The 14,123-nt window shown below is 39.5% G+C and overlaps 2 pseudogenes; both read left to right on the top strand.

Annotated features, from left to right (window-relative positions):
- The first annotated feature begins 1,549 nt into the window (after positions 1 to 1,549).
- On the top strand, positions 1,550 to 1,898 carry LOC149798809 (PAT complex subunit Asterix pseudogene; annotated as a pseudogene).
- Positions 1,899 to 13,002: 11,104 nt separating this feature from the next.
- On the top strand, positions 13,003 to 13,911 carry LOC149798808 (nmrA-like family domain-containing protein 1 pseudogene; annotated as a pseudogene).
- Positions 13,912 to 14,123: the final 212 nt, after the last annotated feature.

Genomic DNA, 14,123 nt, shown 5'->3' with positions numbered 1-14,123 from the left:
ATGACAGTTCCATCTGCAAAGAGCTCTTCGAAATTACGAACAACCAAATGGAGGGAAATGCACACCACTTCCATCAAACTTCTCCTCAATCGACCTTCCTGCTCGGTTTGCGAACTTCATCCATGACAAAGTTCAATCTATTAGAGAAAAGCTTGACAATACAATTTCAGCTGATTCAACGTCACCACAAATTGTAACACTGAATATATACGGCAACATTTAATAGCATTTGAACCTCTACGGATATGGTATATAACATTGTGAAGAAATGCGACCCAAAGGCACGTGAACTATACGCGATTTCGACATGACTGCTGCTTGAGTGCTTAGATTAATATTGCATTCAATAACCTATCTTATCAACATCTTACTCCATCATCCCGTGAATTTCCATAATGTTTTCAAAATTGTCATAGTACGGACGAAACTGTCCATCTGAGAGTAGTTAACAATTTTCTCTCTTCTTTAAATGATGGAAAAATTATAATCCTTACCATCCTTAAGTTGTATGCGGGATTTGACACACTAGACCATGATATATTACAGCCCATTTGCTGTATGTTTTGGTGTTCCGCAAGGTTCTGTTGTCGGCACCATTTTGTTCACTCCATACTCTCAGCCGCTAATAAGTGTAGATCGATATCTGGTGTTTCACCAAATGTACGCCGACAACACTCAAATACACAAATCTAGCTGCCCAACTGAAGTTAAGGCTACCATCCAAGGCTTAGAGAGGTGCATTTCTGATATAATGTTATGGATGACATGGAGCAAGTTGGAAATGAATGATGATAAAAAATGAAGCCATCATCATGCGAAGACATTCTTGCTCATACCCATAACCTCAAACAATAAAATGTCAGCAATACCATCATTAACTTCGCTCAGTCAGTACGAAACCTAAGTGTCGCTCTCGACAGTACGCTCTCATTACATCAATATGTAATAAAAAATCTGCAATGCTGCATATCTAGAGCTGAGACGTATCGGCTTCATTTGTAATTTCACCTTTATATGGTTCGTCTCAATATCTACAACAGAAACACCAAATGTTCAAATTACGGCTGTTTTGATCGTCCTTAGAGTACGAAAATTTGAGCACACCTCTCCTCTGCTCTGGCAAACAGTATGATGCAAAACCAAACACAAAATCTGTTAATCTCGCTGACTCGCTCCTCCATTCCAAAATACCTATCTGACTTCTCCGATGTGACAACTGGTGTCAGTAAATAGAAATAGTCTGGCCCATTTGCTCTATCTTTTGGTGTTTCTGCAAGGCGTTGTTTTCAGTTAAGGCTACCATCCAAGGCTTAGAGAGGTGCATTTCAGATGTGAAGTCATGGAAGACACGTAGCAAGTTTCAAATGAATGCTGATAAAACAGAAGCCATAATGATCACCTTGCTAAGACTTTCTTATTCATACCATTTACCTCAAACAATAAGTGTCAGCAATACCAAAATTAAATTCCCTCAGTCAGTAAAAAACCCTAGATGTCGCTCTCGACAGACTTAAAGAAAAGAGCCGTGAGGTTCCGAATATCAACGGCACCCAAAATCTAGTGGCACGCAATAGAGCAATCATGTCGACTGGTAATAACGCTAGTGATCCTCGGCGTCCGAACAAAATAACACGTTACAAGGCAACAGCAAACAATGGCCCTCGGGAAGACCCCACACCAGACTACACAAACCTCTTGGAGATGATCTTCAGCATGTGTGGACTAATGATGAAGCTGAAATGGTGTGCCTGGTGTGCTGTGTACTGTTCCTTCATCAGCTTTTCCAACTCCAGAGCATCTGAAGACACAAAACAAATACTTAGCAGCTTCATGTTATCCATATCCGCTGTTGTGATGTCATATCTTCAAACCCACAGCATATGTCGCCACCTTGGTGATAATCTTCACATATTGTTTAGATATGTGAGATGAAGGAAGGACAGAGGAATGAGGAGTAAAAGATAAACAGTCCTTATTATATTTCTTCACTAGGAGCCAAGCAAAGGAGATATCTGAATACAGTCAAGCCATTGAAGTTTGGAACTGATTTGAGATTGGGTCATATTACTTGAGAATTCAGTCGAAGATGAAGATTTTGTTCAAGCATTTTACTTTCCCTGAAGGGGCTTAGAAAAAAATTACGTTCAAGTTGTCACTGGTAGAGTATTGTTACATTTTATGAAATTGTTAACTACCATTAATATTTGTAATACATTGTTTAAGATTCATTTTAAAACACATTTGAATAAAATTAAAGGTGAATTTTCTTACTGAAAAAATAAAATAAAATAAAATAAAATAATGTTTGCTTCCTGAAGCATTGCTACTATGTTTTAGTCATGGAGTTTGTTTTTGTAATCTTGTTGTTATATAACTTTTTATGTGTTATCTAATATTGTAGAGAGCTTAACGCATCTAATGATTTGGTCCTATTCTAAGCCCACATTCTTCTTCTTCGTCTCTTTTTTGTATGATTGTTTATTGGGAGGTTACCTAGCGGCATGCACTAGTGCAAAATAATATTATCCTAAATATGAAACATACTTTGTGCAGTGAAGTGAAATTTCGTGCCATAAATGTATTTGGTTTGCTAACCGATCTTTATGTGGGTTAAAAAGCAATACGAAGGTCACCGTTGTCAATATAATCGATTAGAACACCTGAGAAATATTGAAATGCAATTTATCATACTACTTAGAAGGAGATTCGTCCTAGTTGTTTAGTGGTGATGACAAGCTTAGGGACAGAAAGACGGAAAGATGGACTGAACAACAGATTCACTCTTTATACATCCGCTCTCAGTTTAAGTGAAGGTTTCATATAGCGCATAAAAAGCAATATCACACTTATCACAGACCTATCCATGTTTTCGCAATAAAACTATGGTGCGGGTGGGTTGACAGATTGCGGGGCACGACACAGTACAAATGATAATCCAAATGTTTACAAATATGAAGGGCATCGTTTCGAATGAAGCGATGACAAAACTAAACTGTCGTGACTTAAATTTATAAATTCTGGCTGCTGTTCTCGTTGGGAGGGAGTTATAAATCAGTACAAATACAATCCACACTCCTACGTAACACTGTGTAACACAGGCAAGTCAATACCAATGACGCGGCGGTATTTCAGATTTCATGGTTGAACAATAGTTTTGAAATCGCGATTGTTGGTTTCATTGAACAATTTTTTTATATCGCTATTGTAGGTTTCATTGCAATCCCAAGTATTACCGAGTTCTTAAATCTCAAAAATCACACGAGCAAGTTAAGTCGCCAACGTGCCAGATCTATCACAAGGAAGCACCATCGCCTGTGCGTACTGATGTCCAAGCAAAATGTTCAGCAAGTGTATGATTAAATTTTTTCACAATTACATAGTCGCGATGAACTTCTGCATGTTGCACGTCGAATCTTTACACACTTGTGAGTGATAATATAATTCATAGCATTGAGACACTCTTTTCTGGGATCAGTTTACAGCAAGTGTAACCACGGTAACGGAATTCTGGCATAAATACTCGAAAAATGTGTTTTGTAACGTCATTGTTGATCACTAACCCGAGAGGTTCAGGGTCACTGTAACACCTGGTGACATCGACGAACGTCATCGAGTATATGTATTCACGTCGATAAACAAGTCTACGGTTCCCACGAGTTACGTGTGTGTGTGTGTGTGTGTGTTCTTTTTTTGTTTTAAAAATATTTTTAACATACCTTTAGCAATTTTTCATTCACATCGCTACGATGTCTGCAGTGTGACAGTTTTTGGTGGTGTTTAGCACTGAGGCATCATCAAACAAACATGTAGCATCATATCCAACCCAATCACATTATCCTGACACCAGGCAGACCAGTCCTAACCCTAACGTATTAATTCTGAGCTCCAAGCGAGGCAGCTGTTAGTGCCATTTTTATAAGTCTTTGGTATGATTCGACTGGGGTTCGAACATACGACCTCCCGCATCCGAGGCAGACGCTGTAACCGTTAGGCCACAGATGCGGTCGACCCAAATTACGACGCCTGGTTGATACAAACTATCCACTAGATTGCGTTCTGATATCCTCTTGGAATCTTACGCGGGGTTGGTAAATAAATGCATCTGCCATGCAGCTTGTCGTGATAAACACTCACGCGTATCTTCTTTGTGAAGATGTCAGCATCGCGAGTTTGTCTCTCGTGACCACTCCTAGATAAAATCCACTAGGCGAGTAACAGATCGATTATATTATAAGTCATCACCCACCAGCAAATTTCTTTTCATCGTTGTGTTTACGTGCCATCTTATGTAACGAATCTATGCAAGTTCGTGAATTAATCGACGGTCAGCAAAATTTTGGGGAAAATATGTGTCGCGCCATTGGCGATTGCTCTATCGGCAGTTTCACTGCCATATACACATATAAACAAAATAATTACCAGTTGGTTTCGGGAAATGGATTGAAACTCAAGCGCGTCGAATATTGAACGTCCTTAGTTAAACACTCACGTGCTATATACAAATGGTCAAGCGAATATCTGACCCCTCCCCAAATTACATGGACGCACTAGTGTTGAGATGAATCCGTGAGTTGTTATCAATATAATTCTTATGAAGCACGTGTGCCAAACTAGTGCAGATGAGTAGAACTACACTTTCAGGGTACACGAAGATATTTCCAGCCCAGTGAAGCTTTGACTGACATTGAGAGGAAACTGGTCTATTGCACGACTGGAAATGCATACTCGGCCAATATCCGGATTGGTATCGTCCAGAACGGAACCATGGCTTTCTTCAGCAGTGGCAAATATGTCATTCAGGGAAAAGAAATCGAGGAATGTCTGGACAAAATTTACGTAGCTTCGACCATTCTGGGATTGGCATGATACAGTGATCATATTCTCACAGTGGAGCCCCGTCAATGATTTTCGTCGAGGACGTCATTGATAATCCCAATCACAATCTATATGAAACAGTAATTCATCGAAACGCCGATAATACTGAAATTGTTGCGAACGATCGACCGGGACGAGTTGAACTAGGCAGTAATCCGAATTACAACAATGGGTTTTATTGATCACAACTCTACACGCAATTTAGATTTTCATGCGTGATTCCACTGTCCCACGGATTTAGGTTTGAAGTGGCATCAGAAAATATTTGGAGCCAAATAGGCAGTTGTGTTGACACGACGTGGCACAAACGCCGAAGAGGTATGGCATTTCTATTGGGGAAAAAGAAGGTGAACTAGGATTACCAAAATTGTCTTTGTGTTTGCTAACTCCATCTTTGGCAGAAGAACAACGATTATTGTGATTTAAAAATCGTCGGGTGATCAGTCAGAGTTGTCGTTGCTCGCAACGACCACTGATGCAGTTCAGAGTACGGAATCTGGTGATTCTTGATGGCAAATTTCAGCCCAGAAAGGAGTATCAGCAACGAGACGGGTATTCGTCGCTTTTCAGGATATCAACCGGATCATATTCATGAACACAAATTGATAGTTGTAGACAAGTTAAACGTGTCCGAGTTGCCACTTCAGTTCCCAAGGACCATCCAAGTAATCCAGGCTCAATTTTATATGGAGCCATGTCGCAAAAGCATATCATTTGATGATATAATTCATGGAGCGAGATTTAAAGACCGGGCTTCAGACACCTCAACAAGATTTTAAAATAAACTACCCGAGTTATTACTTTTCGTTGTAACATTTGGATTTATTCAGACAATTCGTTGTTTATATGTATTTCCGAGTACGTGTCAGCGGTGGTAACTACAAAGCTATTGCAGTAGTACTGTCTGATCGGAAAATGTTGCTTTAGTGAGTCGGTTGACGAATGGTTGTCAGTTACACCCTTGTGGAAAATATGTAGTTGTCCATTTAGACAATCGCGCGAGTGGTAGAATAGGTTTGTCATACATGCACGTGGATGTCAACGTGACACAAAATTAACTTAAAAAACTGATATTAACCCTGCAAGCCAACGTCGGTGTAGCTACACTGAGTTTAAAGCCTTGCCAGTTGTAGGGAGGCCCACAAAAAGCTGGTATTAACTGAACGACAAGTGGCTATTTTCAATGATTCACGAGTCGACACAATTGCAATGAAAACGGTTCTGTCTGCTAGTGGAGAAAAACTGCTTACAACTTTGATGTCATCTAGGAAACGCCACATAAAGAATCAAACTTTTGAGAACCGTATTTAAGCGAGACGAATTAACGACACGTTCACGTGAACATGAGACTGGAATAAGATATTTTGATTCTCAAGACGGTCCTGGCACTAACTTGGACATATACGCGATTGATCCAAGTGGTGTATTTTTTATATGGATTAGCGCCACTGTGTGTTTCTAGCATCTCCGGGCCCTAATCGGTATTGCCGTGTCACTGTGGTCATCTATGCTGCTAACACATGCTAGGAGATCTCCGCCTATATATGGGAGATCAAGTAAAAAACCCCTTTCTGCTTTGGATGAAGAGACGCTTACAATCCTCGCCCTCTTTAACATGTCTGCATCATTTGACACAAAAGACCATGACACATTATTTTACCATTTTTACCATTTCCAGCATGTATTTGGTATTCACGATACAGCCTTACTATGGTTCAAGCCCCACTTAGTCAACATGACACAAATGGTGTCAGTAAATGGAAATATTCCAGCCCATTTGCTCTATGTTTTGGTGTTCTGCAAGGCGCTGTTTTCGACCCCATTATCTTCACTCTATACTCTCAGCCGAAACCAAGTGTTATAGATCGACATCCGGTGTGTCATAAATTGTACGTTGACGACACTCAGATATGCAAGTCTAGCTGCCCAACTGAAGTTAAGGCTACCATCTAAGGCTTAGAGAAGTGCATTTCAGATGTGAAGTCATGGAAGACATGTATCAAGTTGCAAATTAATGATGATAAAACTAACGCCATCATTATCATCAAGCAAAGACATTCTTATTCATAACCTGTATCTCAAACAATAAGTGTCAGCAATACCACTATTAAATTCGCTCTGTCAGTACAAAAACTAGGTGTCTCTCTTAACAATACGCTCTCATTACACCAACATGTAATAAACATGCAAGGCTACATATCTGGATCTGGGACTCATCGGCACCATTTGCAACCTTTTTCGGTTGATGCCACTTAAACGCTTTGTGTTCCTTAGTACTTTCAAGACTGGACTATTGTAATTCACTTCTACATGGTTCGTCTCAGGAACTACTATAGAAACATCAAAATGTTCAAATCACGACTGTTTGTATCATCCTTAGAGTACGAAAAACTGAGCTACGAGGAACGAATTGCCGATAGATCTGAGACACAAGGTCACTGTGATCTCAGTGAACAGTTCTCTACAAGCTCGCTATTTTCGACATCATACAACACATACACGGACATATGCTCCCGTGTATGGGAGATCTCGTAAAACCCTTGTATGAAGCCGCAAAAAGATAAAAAGATGAGACTACAGATGATTTTGCTGCGCGCATGGATCTCCGCGTAATACACAAAAACGAGCTAGTTATATTGACCGAGATAGTACACAAAATGAAAACGTTTAAAAGCAGCAATCTCATTGCATGTTATTTTGCCAGAAATAGTGGTGATTGAGGCACATCAAAAGTTCGATCTTCATGACGAAACATCGTCACATGAGCGTAATAAAAGCTGACGACATCCTAACTGGCAAACTGAACAAGAACAACAATATCATAAATGTACGTGAACAAGATACTGACTTAAAACTATGTGGATAGTCACCTGTCGCTGGCCGGTGGCACAATGGCGGACAACTTTGTTATGGTTACGGCGTTGATCACAGATTTGGTCCATCCACTTGATGAGTGTGATGTGGCGACGCTCAACTGCGTAGAAGAATTCATGGCCACCTGTTGCGATGCAAACCATTTATGACGACCGAGTAAACAATTTCAGACCACAAGCAGTAATTTGAACCGAGTTAGCACGATTGCTGAATTCTTTAGAAAACCGGTCAGAAGTTATCAAGAGCCATCGATCAAGCTCACGGAAATTGTCACCTCGTTAGAACTCGCATTGATGTAATAGAGGGCGCACATCTTAATATTGTAACAAAACTGGAACTACACAGCGCTCACAAACCAATTAGGAGTCATTTGCAAGTACGGATCAATCGGAGATCAATTGACTGAGACATCAGTGCGGCAAAGTCACAGTTGACTGAGGTCCATAATGGAATTCCACAGTTTGGCGATCAACTGAAAGAACCCTAAGACATTGCCGAGACATTGCCATGCATTTGGTTGTGTCTGGAAATCCACATGGACTAGCAACAAGGATACAGTGGAAGTGTTCCTGCTAGATCCCAAAAATAAAACTGTAAACGTGGCCTGGCTGCTGTACCGAGTTTGTCTATGAAATTCCTTAGTTGACATAGTAATGAAGATACTAATACAATGTTGACCTTGACGCTGGACACACAGGCATATCGATGTGATGACATTATAACGGTTGAGATTCAATGGCTCAAAACAATATCCACTCGCTAAACAATTTCACATCGATACAAACGCTTCAGTGGCATTATTGATGTTGCATATGAAATTTCAGCTGCATTGGCCGGAATAACAATAAAAATCACAGTGGTTGGAACCCCAGTCGAAATCTTTCATTGCGCTATCTCTATTGTGTACGGTGCAATATCAACATCTATTAAGATATTGCCGTTAGGGTTGAATACACGGTCGCTTAGACCGATATAAATAACCAAAAGAGGCACAGAGCAGTCTATCGCGCGATACTAAATTGTATTCAGAAGTCAATGACAATGTAGCCATTTATCGTTGATGAATAAAGCGTCGTGCTGGCCGAGATGGAACGTTTCAACGTGATAAAATAATCTCAATCAATATACGATACCGCATCTGACAAATAGTAATCTCGTTGCAAAATATAACGTGACTGAGAATCAATGTTGATGCATTTGCGCATTGGGATCGTAAACGATCGTGAACCATAAATGTTTTTATTGTTTTGACATCGGACGATGAATTGCTGGATATCAAGTATCTTGTCAAGCGTACCTTGTGCTCGTAATGCGATCTGAATGGAATATCGACCGCCTCGGTTTCGACGAGATTACGCAAGTGTTTTTCCTATTGCTCACATTTATGCTCATTAACATCTAGCCTGTTTTGCACAGATCTCTAACGAGTTTCTGTAGTTGTTCAATAGCAATGGTATGGGTAGTTTATCAAAACCCGTGGTAGTTTTTATCTTCTGGTGCATGAAGAATGAAATGCTTTTAGGGATATCTTTCCACATAGTTGGTACCCTTCGCCGACAGTGTGTGCAGTTTCATATTTTTTATATTAAACATGTGAACATATCACTTTATTTGTCTCTGATTTGTCCACATAACCACATGAAATTATTGTGCAGTAATTTCTTTATTGATTGGCTGCGATCGTGGGAAAACCTTTTTTAAGCCCGCCTTCTGGAATTTTTTGTTTTTATTGAACATTTTTTATCCTGACATAAACCGGTCTCCCGAACTGACATAACATTATCCAACAACACCATATTTATGCGGTAAATATGTGATGCAAGTCCGACATCTTCTGTTCAATCTAATCTTCCAAATCAAATACTGCAAATATCCGGTCACAAATGCATTGTAGTAAATATGTGTATTTCTGCATCCAGTAATCTTCTTTTCACAAATAAATGTCGCAACAATGTAATGTTTTGTTGTGATGTAGAATTGCAACCTAAACACTGTCACTGTGTTGTGTGGACCAACTCCGACCGGTACTGTGCACCACATTAAACAATGTGACATCACATGCATTGGACATTTTGTGTTGACAAATGTTTTGTCTTTTGTAAAATGTTCTGTTTATTCGGATGGACGATTATTCTTTGATTTATAGTTAACAAAAATGTATAATATGCCTTTATTATTTCAACTTTGTAGGGGAATATTTTTACGCACAACGAATGAAAGGTACAGCGTCTGTCAGAATGAACGATGTTATTCGTTCTTTTTTCTATCTGAATAATTTCTACTGAAATAAATCTATGTGATAGAAAGAATCTCAAATGGGTAATGATTCAATATTAAATTTATGAAACTCGTTAAATAATGTCCAGGTTTTGCCGGCTAAGGTTTGGAAAAACTGAACCATATTCAACTCGTTTCATAAATTCAATATTAAATCGTTACCCATTTGAGATCCTCTATATATATATCTGGTGATCAATTCGGGTCCGGAGTAAGCATTATTATTATGGCGAAACGATAAATCTCTATAATGTAATCTAAGATATCCGACAATATTTGATACTACCGTGAATATATTACTCGATTACCAACAAATATCGTCACTTTTTATTACCGATCATGTTATCGACTGTATATTATCTATAATGCTATACGTATTTATCAGCGGTTATCTATAATGCTATCTGTTGCTCGGATCAATGATGATGGTGGGAAAGTCAGCACTGCTGATGGAACTGATTAGTCCTTGTACGGAATCATGTTAATCTGGCGATATCAATGATAAGTCCTTGTACGGAATCATGTTAATCTGGCGATATCAATGATAAGTAGGTCACGGACAATTTTATTCATTCGATCGATCAGCATTCGTTCATTACCCGGAATATTTTCTGATGGCGTTTACTTTGGGCATGTCTAAATGAATAATGAAATGTCGAAATATATTTGACAGCATGCACTGTATATTTGGCAGAAAATGAAACATCTTATCAGTTTTTTATCTTTCTGATCCAAACCTTATAGATTTTGGAAATACTCGTGCAATTCTTTCTTGGTGGCAAGTAGGAATTTATAATGAATATTCTCATTCTCGAGATAATAATAAAATTCAGTTCAATCATAAATATGAGCACTTTTTCATTAACATTGTCGATTGTTGGTCTTGAAAATAGCCTCTGGAGAGTTCGTATGTCTAATCAAGCAGATTTTGATAGATTCTCTTCGATACACGAATACTTACGACCTGCCTCAGTGTGGCAGTGGGCTAAAACTAGACAACACACTAAGGTATTTACATATGTAGCTAAACTATGGGCTGCTGTTCCACAAACACAGCTTGATATGTGTATTAGATGTGGGAATGTTTATACAGACTTGATACTTCATTGTTGTGTTAGTTGTCCTTATATGTCGAACTTTCGAAATTCTTTCTGGGATTTCCTTACTGATAAATTTCCCCTGAGCCTGCACATTACGTTATTTAATGCAGAAGATGAGCTGCAACTACAATATCTTTTAGGTAAAAGGTTACCATCAGGAGTAATCGACAAAGAAAACTCCAAGCTATTCGTCCTGTATGCAGCATACTTTGTCATGCAGTGTGCAGCTATCTTCTGTAAATAAGGTACTGAAACTTGCAACTTATGAGTTGACGAACACTTTGTTGATTGATATTGTGTAAGAATTTGTATTCCAATATAGAATATTTTTTTTTTTTTTATATTTATTGATTGTATTCAGATGATTTATTCTTATATCATGTAATCTTCCATGGAAGGAAATAAAGATGATGATGATGATGATCATCGATCCCCGTGGACTCTTTTAATTAATAATATCGAATTGGTAAACATTTTTGAATGACTATTTGGGAGATATGTGCTCCTAAGGGAAATTACCCTTTTTAATCTCCGCCCATATACCCCCTATATGGTCACGCTCGATCATGGGCACATCCGTGCAAAAAAGGCCTCCTAGGGGTAAAATACCCGTTAATACTGGTATTTCCAGGGAGGCTACAGAGCGCCTGCCTTCCTCCTTTCGTGCCTGCCTATTTGCGTCACCACAGAACTGTAAATACAGTGAGAAAGCTTGCCAGTAGCTTCTCGTGGGTCGGTGGTTCTTCCCGGGCTTTCCCCGGGTTCTTCCTCCACCATTAATATAGGTCGCCATACATAGCCTATCATGTGCTGAAAAAATGGCGCTAAACCCCACAACAACAACAAGAACAACAACATAAACTGTAAACACAACTAATATTGGGGCCCCGAGTGGCCGAATGGTCTAAAGCGCTCTCCGTTACGGATCACTGCCATCTCACCTCAGTCTGCGTGGGTTCGAGTCTAAGATTCAGCTAATGTGGGTATGTGAGATAGCTTGCCAGTAGCTTCTCCTGGGTCGGTGGTTCTTAATGGGGTTTTCGGGGGTTCTTCCTCCACCGTTAATACTGGCCACCATGTATAGCCTGTCGTGTGCTGAAAAATGGCGTTAAACCCTATAACAACTACAATATGCTTACGGAATATACATGGTTTCACCCACCCAGCCACCCTCTTTCTGAGAAACAGACTTACCCCACCACTCGCCTCCCCACATCAGCACAGACAGTCAGACAGATACATAGGCATAAAATAAGGCAGACGCACTGTCATACATACAGGTATACATACAAAACCAAGGCTGCTTGGAAATTGATAGAAAAACCCACGTCTCACTCTTGCTTTCAAAGATCACCAAACACACATTTCTCCATTTTCCAGAGAAATGTATGAAGTACTGCACCGAACTAGGTTTGAAAATTAGCTTAATTCTAGTTTCTTACATTATATCAGTATTGGGGAGTGTCATTTTTACAGATTGTTGCCAAGCATCTGAAATCGCTGAGTAGTGTCTCGTACTACACAGCCCACTATTAAATATGTGGAAAGGTTATGTTCTAGAACGGCTAATAACACCACATTCATTGGAAGGGTTCAATTTAAAAACAGGTGTTACAGGTTGTACCTTAATGGAAACAACTTTAAAATTCTATGCATTCATCACTATCTCTATATGAATTAAATCAGTTTAAATCTTATATTCTGTAAAATTTAATTGATTTGACCTATCAGAATTTAAAACGTGAAAGTGTAGTAGGATCAGAGTTGATCTACCGCTGCTCTGCTTACCCACTCAAAGTGAAAGCTTCCAAACATACCTGTATATATAACCAGGTAGACCTACTGGCAGTATATGAGTTTGCAAATACTGTCTAACATGGCTAGTAAAAAGATTGTAGCTGTCTTTGGAGCGACTGGAGCTCAGGGTGGTGCTGTTGTCAGAGCTCTTCTACAGAACCCGTCATTTGCAGTGCGCGCAGTAACAAGAAATCTAGATGGAAATGGGGCCAAGGAACTGAAGAAACTTAAAGCAGAAGTTGTGAAAGGTGACACGGACGATAAAGATGGACTGAAAAAGATTTTGTCTGGGGCATACGGTTGCTTCCTTGTAACCAACTTTTTAGAACATTTTGATATGAACCGTGAGATACAACAAGGAAAAAACGTGGCTGATGCATGCAAAGCCGCTGGAATCAAACATCTCGTCTTCAGTGGCCTCGATAACACAGAAGGATCAGGGGCCGCAGGTCCAGTACACCATTTTGATGGGAAAGCGAAAATTGAAGATTACATTGAACAACTAGGAATCTCGTACACTAGCACGAGAGTGTCTTTCTACAATGAAAACTTTCTTAACTTTAACCAGCCACGGAAGACGGGAGAGAATAAGTATGTTATATCGTTACCGATGGGCGACAAACCTCTCTATATGATGACGGTCAATGATGTAGGTCCGTGGGTTGTTGAAATTCTCAAAGATCCAGCGAAGTACAAGGGAAAGAAGCTTCATCTAGCTGGGGACAAACTGACCTTAGATCAGGTATGTGCCACGCTTTCGAAACACCTGAAGCCCAAACATTTTGAATATGCTCCAATTTCGGTCGAGGATTTCGCCAAGTCGTCCTTCCCCGGGGCTGAGGAAATGGCCAACATGTTCCATTTCTACCAGCTGAAAGCCGATAATCTTAGGGATGTTGCGTTGACCAGGAAGCTATACCCGAAGACTCAGACGTTTGATGCCTGGGTGCAAGCGAACAAGGAAAAGATAATTCAAGCTCTAAAATAAACACTTCAGTGAACTAAGCATTAAACAGGACGGAACTGAAATTGTACATAAAGTTTGCTGTATATCTTTAATATGGATATCCATATGTATCGAAAGTTGATTTTTTTTACTGTTGTGTACTATAGCAGTGACTTCGCTATGATATGCTATAGACGTGATCGCATTATTTTGATCTGTAAATGTAACGTCATTAATGGTTTTATCGAAGAAAA

This window comes from Sinohyriopsis cumingii, chromosome 5, assembly GCF_028554795.1.
Source record: "Sinohyriopsis cumingii isolate HCF-2022 chromosome 5, ASM2855479v2, whole genome shotgun sequence".
NCBI classification, from domain to species: domain Eukaryota; kingdom Metazoa; phylum Mollusca; class Bivalvia; order Unionida; family Unionidae; genus Sinohyriopsis; species Sinohyriopsis cumingii.
This window is presented reverse-complemented; position numbering and strand designations above follow the sequence as displayed.